The 8,717-nt window shown below is 31.4% G+C and overlaps 1 pseudogene; it reads left to right on the forward strand.

The window, feature by feature from the left end:
* On the forward strand, nucleotides 1-8,443 carry LOC116107671 (annotated as a pseudogene).
* Nucleotides 8,444-8,717: the final 274 nt, after the last annotated feature.

The following is an 8,717-nucleotide window of genomic DNA, read 5'->3' on the forward strand; positions in this document are numbered from 1 at the left end:
ATGTCAGAGGAGAAGTGTAGAGAGACACTGTTGAAGAAGAAGAAATATTATGAGAACTGCTCTTGCTGTAAGGTTGATAAGCTCAAAGAGTTAAAACAAGGTTTACCTATTCGGGAAATCATTTCTTTGTGGTTTGTTGCGATTTGTAATTGTAAGTTGTCATATCTCATCACAGGTTGTACTTATGAGCATCTTAAATTTCTCTTTGTTTCCACAAATTGCATAGTTGGGATGATATAGTTTAGGCAGGTTGCCAAATTTGAAGAATGGTATTGGTTTCATCATTTTTAGTTGCTCTTCTTTAGGTTTGAAGGGTTCTGCATACATGCAAATGGAGATGCATGCAAATAGTTTCGGTTAACATTATCAAAAACATTACTGATAACAGCATTTTTGAGTTTATATGGGAAAGGGGAAATTATTTTATTATATACTGGAAGATGGAAAAAATGATCACATTAAGGTGATTTTTTCATTACATTTTCTTGCAGTATGGTTCCGTTGGCATTTCTTTTTGTTTGTAACAGAAGTGAGAAATTATGTCCATTGGAGCACTGTACTTGCAAATAGTTTAATGAATAGGGTGACTTAAACTGGAGTTTTTGTGGTTCTCATTTTAATTATAGTTTGACAATTTTGCACCCATTCGGTTGTTAAACTACTTAAGGGAAAAAGTTGGCATGCTCCCTTGTGGTTCAGCAACAAAAGCTAACTGAAGGTATTTCTATTTAGTTAGAAACCACAGGAATTGTTTTATTAGAAGATTTAATTTTGAACCCCCAGCTTACATCTGTGAATTGTTTTCAACTTAATGTCTTCCCATCAATAAATGAATAAATTGTGATCTCCTTCTTGGATGTTGAGTCTGCCTTTCAATCTGTCATAAAGAACTTTTGCTTGTTGTGGTTGTGGTGAACTTCATTATTACTGTAAACAGGTTTTGTTGTTGATTTAAAGTAGCATGCACCGTTTTTCTTTATGGTTGAAATTCATTTATATGCCCTCTTGCAGTGGCTTGTCGTTTCCTGCAGCACTTGTTTTAGCTGCTGTTAAGCATTTCTTAATTATTTGATTTATCTTGTACATTATCCATAATATTGAGATCCTTCTCATTTCAATTTTTCAGCACTGTCAGTATCATCACTCTTTCCCTTCCTTTATTTCATGGTGAGTAGAAATGTTATTCTGCATGCAGATGATTAAATTATTAAAATGAGTTATAGACAGACGTAGAAATTGGTTCAGTGACATACGAAGAGTCTGCAATGAAGATTTTGAAAAAATCAATTGAATGATTTTTGTATAAATAATTAAACACAGAAGCATCGTACTAATCAATGCGCTATGATTGATAGCAGAACAAGATGAGTGAATAACTATCCAAGAAGTAAGATTTGCTAGTGACAAGATTGATCACTTCCTTAGTTTGGAGAAAATATTACTGAGAAGTAGACAACAAGTTTTCTGCAACTAATTAAAGCTGATACATTCCAGGATGGTTATAGAATATGGTGGTCAGATTTAATTCTTGCATTTTTTTATATACATCTTTTATGAGTTTGAGGTTGGACTATCTTGGTTGCTGATTTTTCTGCTTAGCCTCCATTGCTTGGGAAAAATATTAAACAAAGCCTACCTGTCATTCTGTTGAATCTTGCATTGCTTTCCAAAACATTCTATTAATTTACTGTTTAATTTCAGAGTAGGGATTTTCATATTGCAAAAAGGGAGGAAGATATTGGCTACTATGCTGGCTTTGTGGGTGAGTGTATCTTCTATACTTCCTCTTTAATGATGGTGTATTCTAATATAGATATGCTTATTCATCAGATTTCAGTTCCTTAAAATTAATCCTAACAAACCGCTTAATACCTTGAAGGGTCTTCATTCATGATTGGCAGAGCTTTGACATCTGGCTTATGGGGAGTGGTGGCTGACCACTATGGCCGAAAACCCGTAATATTATCTGGGAACATCTCGGTGTTAGTAACTGCTGGTTTCCTGTCAAATTTTGATAGTGATAATTGGCAATAAATTCTGGAATTTTTTTATTTCAGACATCTTATGTACAAAATTTTCATAATTATCGGGCTTAAAAATTTGTCATAGGGTTGTTTTGAGCTCTCTCTTTAGGGTTAGTATAAACTTTTGGATGGCTGTCATCACAAGGTTTCTTCTTGGGAGTATAAATGCTTTACTTGGAATAGTAATGGTATGGTAAGTTTCTATTCTACGAGATTCTTTATTTACTCTTGTTCCACTTAATTCCAGTACTGGTGCATAACTTCTATCATTAACAGGCATATGCAACTGAAGTTATGCGTGGAGAGCACCAAGCTTTAAGACTGTCAGCAGTAAGCTTATTTCTCTATGAATAAAAGTATTTTACTGTGGTGCTGGAGCTGACAACTGTAGTCTAATTTCAGGTGAGTACAGCATAAGGCATAGGACTCATCATGGGCCTATCAGTGGGTGATTTTTTGGCTCAGGTACTTATATTTTTGGCTTCTTGTGCCAGTAAATACATCTTGTAGATAATATTTCTTTTCTCCTTTATTATTGAAAAATATTCCATTTTCAAGTAATTTGAAATCCTTATGAAATGTCAATCATTGAGGATTTTTCCCTAGTTGTCCAAGTATCTTCTCCAATCTCATTTTAATCTATCTATTGTTAACATCCCCATACACCACCTAGTCCATGTGCCCATGTCCTTTTCATTTTGTTTTCTGTTTGCAAAGCATGGTACTTATCCTTTGGGATAATTTTCACTATTCAGCCAGTAGATTAGTATCCAAACATATTCTCTAAAGAATCTTTATTTGGGAAGTAAGTGAACTTTAGCTCTTATCTTTTTATTATTTTTCATTTTCTTTTTGTAAGATGTTAAAATTATGATGGTGTTCTGAAACATGAAATTTATTCAGGTTTCCATACTTCTTGCCCTGCTTTGTTATATCACTTATTGCTTTGGGAGTAACTATGGCTTCTTGCTGGCTTCCGGTACATAATTTATGTTATTTATGACTTCAAAATACCATTATTGCTACTGTCTAATCTCAACCATTATATTGTATGACATTATTGATTTGGACTACTATTTGCCCTAAGTAAGATGCATTTTTATGTAATTCTTTCCTAACATGTCAGGACAGTTTCCTATCATAATGAAATTGACTAACTGTGACTTACTTTAGGGTAAAAATTTATCTGATAGACATTTCCATTTTCTTTGCCATCATATTTCATGAGGCTCTGATTTTGTAAATTATCACTATCAAAAGATCTTATATGGCGTGTTGCCCTTGGAACTTGTAAGGGATCTCGTCACATTTTAAATTTCTCTTTGAAACTTTTTGTATATCATCTCTAATACTCTCTTCTTTGAGTTAATTTTTTCAGCATTGCCAATATCATAGTGAGTGTAATTGTTATCTTCCATTTGTTTATACACATATATAAAGAGGAAGTGGCATGGACAACAGTTTTAGCATGCTCTTCCTTCTTTGGTAATATTAATGTTTCATGGAGTGTCTAGAATACTTCTTGCCATCCATTTGTTTGATTAAAATAAGAACCTCTTTGGTTGGACTTGTTTAATGGCCGAAATAATTTATTTAAAGTTGGAAGCGTTTTTGAAAAAATCTTAGATATTTTGGTTGCATTTCAAAAGTGTTTCTAGGATTTTAAATGAAATGTTTTATTGTTTCTAGTTTATATAAAGTATTGAATTTCTATAAAAATCTTGTTCCTATTTCATAAAGTTGATTTATTCTTTCTCCTATATTAAAGTTTTTTTTTTTTTTTTTTTTTTAGTAGTCTAAGACCTCAAAGTTCTTTTACATTTTTCTAACTAAACAAACTAACAATCATTTCATAAAAGTTATGCTCTTCTTAAAATTTATGCTCTTATAAGCTCTCCATTAGTGAGCTCTTCTGCCATAAGCTCTAGTTGAATAAGTAGTTGCTTACCAATGAACCCACCAATATAAAATTGAAAATAAACATCCTTGAGTCTATCAAACTTGATTAATTGCACAAAACTCCTGGTCAGCTTCCTTAATAGTATCTTCTCCTATCTATGGAAGTACAGAACCTTTTCAAAACTTCTTGTTAATACAATGGTTTTTACAGGTTTTCTCTTTTATTTATTATTGAATATCAAGTTAGGGATTTTCATATTTCGAAAAGAGAGGAAGATAAAGGCTACTATGCTGGCTATGTAGGTAAGTTATTTTAATTTTATTCCTCTTTAATATTGGCATATATAAATGTATTAAAAAAACAATTGTTCTTATAATCACCGCATTTTATTTCCTCTTAATACCTTGAAGGATCTTCATTTATGCTTTGCAGAGCTTTGACTTCCGGGGAAAAATTGCTGACAGATATGGCCGAAAACCTGTAATGATTTTTGGGACTCTTGGATTGTTAGTACTTGCTAATTTCCTATATATGTAACTTGATTTTTTTTTTTTTTTTGGGGGGGGGGGGGGTAAATATATAACTTGATTTTGATACTTAACTTTCAAACAATTTTAATTATGTGGCTTAAAATTTGGTTATAGTGTTATTTTCAATACTCTTTTTGGGCTGAGTATACATTTTTGGATGGCCATTATCACAAGGTTTCTTCTTGGCAGCTTGAATGGTTTACTTGGACCAATCAAGGTATTGAAAGCTTGTTTATTTGAGTTATTTGAAATTCCAATATTTATAACTTAGAGATAATTGCATTTATTGGCCTGAGGTTTGGCCATACTATTCTAGATTTAGTAGTTTAAACTACTAGAATTTACCTCCCTGATTTTGACAGGTGTTTAACCGACATAAGAGAAGAACGGATAATTTACTCGTCTCTACGTAAAAATGTTGTTCTGGAGCTGGGATGTGATTAGTAGTTGTTAATTTGAAGGGAATATTTCCTGGTATTTGAAAGTTGCAAGATCTTGAATATTGGACCAAAAGCTCAGGGTGGATAAAGTCTTTCTCTCGTCTTACATAACTTCTTTCATTTCCAGGCATATGCGGCTGAAGTTTTCCGAGAAGAATACCAAGCTCTAGGACTGTCAACAATGAGCTTAATTATTTGTCTACGAATGATTTGAGTTAACAAAATCATTTGAGTTAACAAAATCTGTTGCATCAAAATTTAGAGCTAGTGTATATTTTAATCTCAGGTTAGTATAACATGGGGCATAGGATTGATCATTGGTCCAACTATCAGTGGTTTTCTGGCTCAGGTAAATCTCTATACTTTTAGCTTCTTATGCAAACAAATACATCTTGCAGAAAATTGTTTTTTTTTTTTTTTCAACAATTATTGAAAAATGTTCCATTTTCGGGGGGGTAATTTGTGATATTTATAAAATATTCATGACACATTAATTTCTTTTTCCTAGTTTAAGCCATTTGGCCAACAAAGTTATTATTATGTAAGGATTCGATTTGAATATTTAAGTCTAACAATTTTTCTTACCCTGTAACGTGGATCCAATTTTAAATTTATATGTATCTAATGAAAATAGAGCCAAGATTACTCTTAAGAATTTTTTTTTCTTTGATCATCTATCTCCATTTCGTTTTTCTTTTGTGAAGTGTTTTTTTTTTTTTTTCTTTCTAATTTTTCTGGATAACTTTGCAATTCAACCAGCAGAGAAATAATCCAAATATATTTTCCAAAGAATCCTTGTTTGAGAAGTGAACGTTACTTTGTTTTTTTAATTCAAATCTTTTCTGTTAAGATATTTAAAATATGTTGATTCTGAATATAAAATTAATGCAGATTTCCATACTTCTTGCCCTGCCTTTGTATATCACTCTTTGCTTTGGGGGTAACCATTTTTGCTTGCTGGCTTCCAGTAAGTAATTCTATTATTGTTATTTTTTATGACTTATTATAGTGAATCCTTGATGCCGTTATTAACCAAATCGATCTTCCTGATTAAGGTATTCTCCTTATCTGAGCTTTCTTGAGTTTACGGATCTCATAATACCTGTGCATTTTTGGTTTATTTATTGTTTAAATATGTTTGTTTAATATATTTCTATTCTGTAACTACCGGTCACAAGCTTTTAAAAACTCAAGTAAAAGTTCAAATCAAGAGAGAATCCTGATCTATCTTCCTACAATGGATGTTGATATAATCATCCAATCATAGAGGAAGTATATCTCACTTGCACTGACATGTTACTCCATGATTGGATGGTTATCAACATTCGTTTTGCGGATGATTTTTTTGAAGTGTTGTCCTTAAATATATTTGGTTATTGTAGGAGACATTGCACATGCACAATGAAGAGAGTAATATATCTTGTAACGTCTCATATGACGCTTTGGAATCTGCATCCTATGAGTCTAATTCAGAATTTGAGAAACAAGGTGAGAGAATAAAGGCATCTAGTTCTAAGAAAAGCCTAATGAAGAATTGGCCTTTGATGTCTTCCATTTTCGTTTACTGTCTCTTTTCACTTCATGATATGACTTACATTGAGGTACCTTTCTATCTGATTTTAGATGGTGAATAATATTTTTACTTATGCTAATAATTAAATTAATTGATTAGATGAAACTGTCCTTGCTTCTATAGATTTTTTCACCGTAGGCTGTTAGCCCTAGGAAGTATAGGGGTTTGAATTATTCAACTGAAGATGTTGGTGAAGTTCTTGCAATCACAGGTCTAAATGTATACTCATATTAATATATAATCGTCGAAAGATAACAATATTTCAGTGACGCATGCCGGTGTCAAAGCAAGTGGTTTTTTCGACGAAAGTTGTTTGTGTTGGAACAGATATCGTCAGAGAATAACAAATTTCTTGCATGCAATGATATTCCTCTTTTATTTTTAATCATCTTTAGCAATATGAATTCTTTTCCTTAATTATTGAGCTTGTAGGGTTCAGCCTCATAATCTATCAACTTTGTCTACATCCATTTGTGGTGAGGATTTTTAGACCAATAACGGTTGCACGCATTGCAAGGGTAAAAATCATTCATTCTCAGTTAATAAGTTTTAAGTATTTATATTCACTTTTTCATTCATTTTATGTCATGTCATTTTGTATAAATTTCTTTATAAAAAGACTTTAATTTGTATATGTTTATTTCTTTTAGTTTCTTCATTAATTTAAAATGTTTATTTATGAAAACAAAAATTTGAAAATATTTGTCTGCATGTTTAAGTTGACTTGATTTCTTATCCATAGGTTTTATCCCTCTTTTGACAAGCTGCACTTACATAGCAATGTTATCAGGATTCACATTTGCCTTCTCTCTGAACTGCGCTTCTCTGACGAAGAATATTTTATCTGTAAGGATGAAAAGAAACTCTAAGCTAACATTAATTTAATTAATAATTTTCCTTCATGTGCCATATTTTCGAAATTAATACTTCATATTAATTTGTTTTTTTTTTTCCTGATAACAAGGTGTCCATCACAACAGGATTGTTTCTTCTACAAAATAGAGCAGTGGTAATTTTCTATCATTTCCAAATTATATATATATAATATGTTTCAAGCGTGGATATATAGTCCTACTTTCTAAAATACAGACTTATTTTTTACATTGAGAACTGTAAAATTATCGTTTAGTGTTTATTACCACCATTAACAGAAAAAGTTCACGATCCGTAGACAATTTTCATGTATATCTATGTCTCAAATTGATTTGATCAAATATGGTTAAAAAAAAAATAAAAAAAGGACCAGGATCAAAGAGGAGCTGCTAATGGAATTGCTACAACTGCAATGTCACTTTTCAAACCTGTTGGTCCTATTGGAGGAGGTGCAGTGGAAGTGTCATGAATAATTTTTTTAACAAATAGGAATGAATTCATTAAATCATATTGAAAAATGTAATACTTTCTTACAAAATAATATAGTAAATTAAATCTTTAAATCTTTTAGCATTTTTTATCTGTAATTCACTAATTTCGGTCTTAATTTGCAGATATTCTTAGGCACAAAAGTGTCAAGATGTTGTCTCTCTCCCAGGTATGAATATATAAAATTTCTCATAACGAATGCTTGTTCGCTCAACTTTATGTTTGTTTTAGAAAAAATTAGAATATCATGAAGGTATAACATCTAGTAAAAATTCTCATAATCCAACAGATGCATCAAATTAGTTATATCACAAACTAATGTATTTATGTCATTTATACAACTAATTAATATGATAGATGGTAGTGCAGTACCATTGATGTATACACCATCCCTAGTAGCTTGTTTTATAACATTGGCTCTTTGATTTAATTAGTTTTCATACATTCTGTTTCCAAATTGTAAAAAGCAAATATAGAAATGTAGAGTTACTTTAATTCTTAAAACTAAAAACTCATATGCAGATGACCAAATGGTTTTCTTTATCCTGAATGTGGTTGAGGCAATTGGAGTAATATCCACCTGCAAACCTTTTCTAACCCAACGCCTTGAGTAAAGATAGATGTATTTATTCAACTGCTCAAGCCAAACCCTAGAACATTATAAATTTGATAGGGTTCATCATCGTATTGTATAATCGTAAAAGTTGATTTATGCTTTCAATTTTGTGATAAATTAACATAGTATCAAAGCTTTACGTAGATAATGAACTTGCTTCAATTTTTAGGCCATTCTTATTGCCTTTGGTTGAGGTGTAATAATTGAAGCATTAGTCGCGTATGAAATTTTGTTTTGAAATTGAAAATATTGGGAATTAATAGTGGTTTTTT

Source organism: Pistacia vera, unplaced genomic scaffold, assembly GCF_008641045.1.
Source record: "Pistacia vera cultivar Batoury unplaced genomic scaffold, PisVer_v2 Contig545, whole genome shotgun sequence".
Taxonomy (NCBI): Eukaryota; Viridiplantae; Streptophyta; class Magnoliopsida; order Sapindales; family Anacardiaceae; genus Pistacia; species Pistacia vera.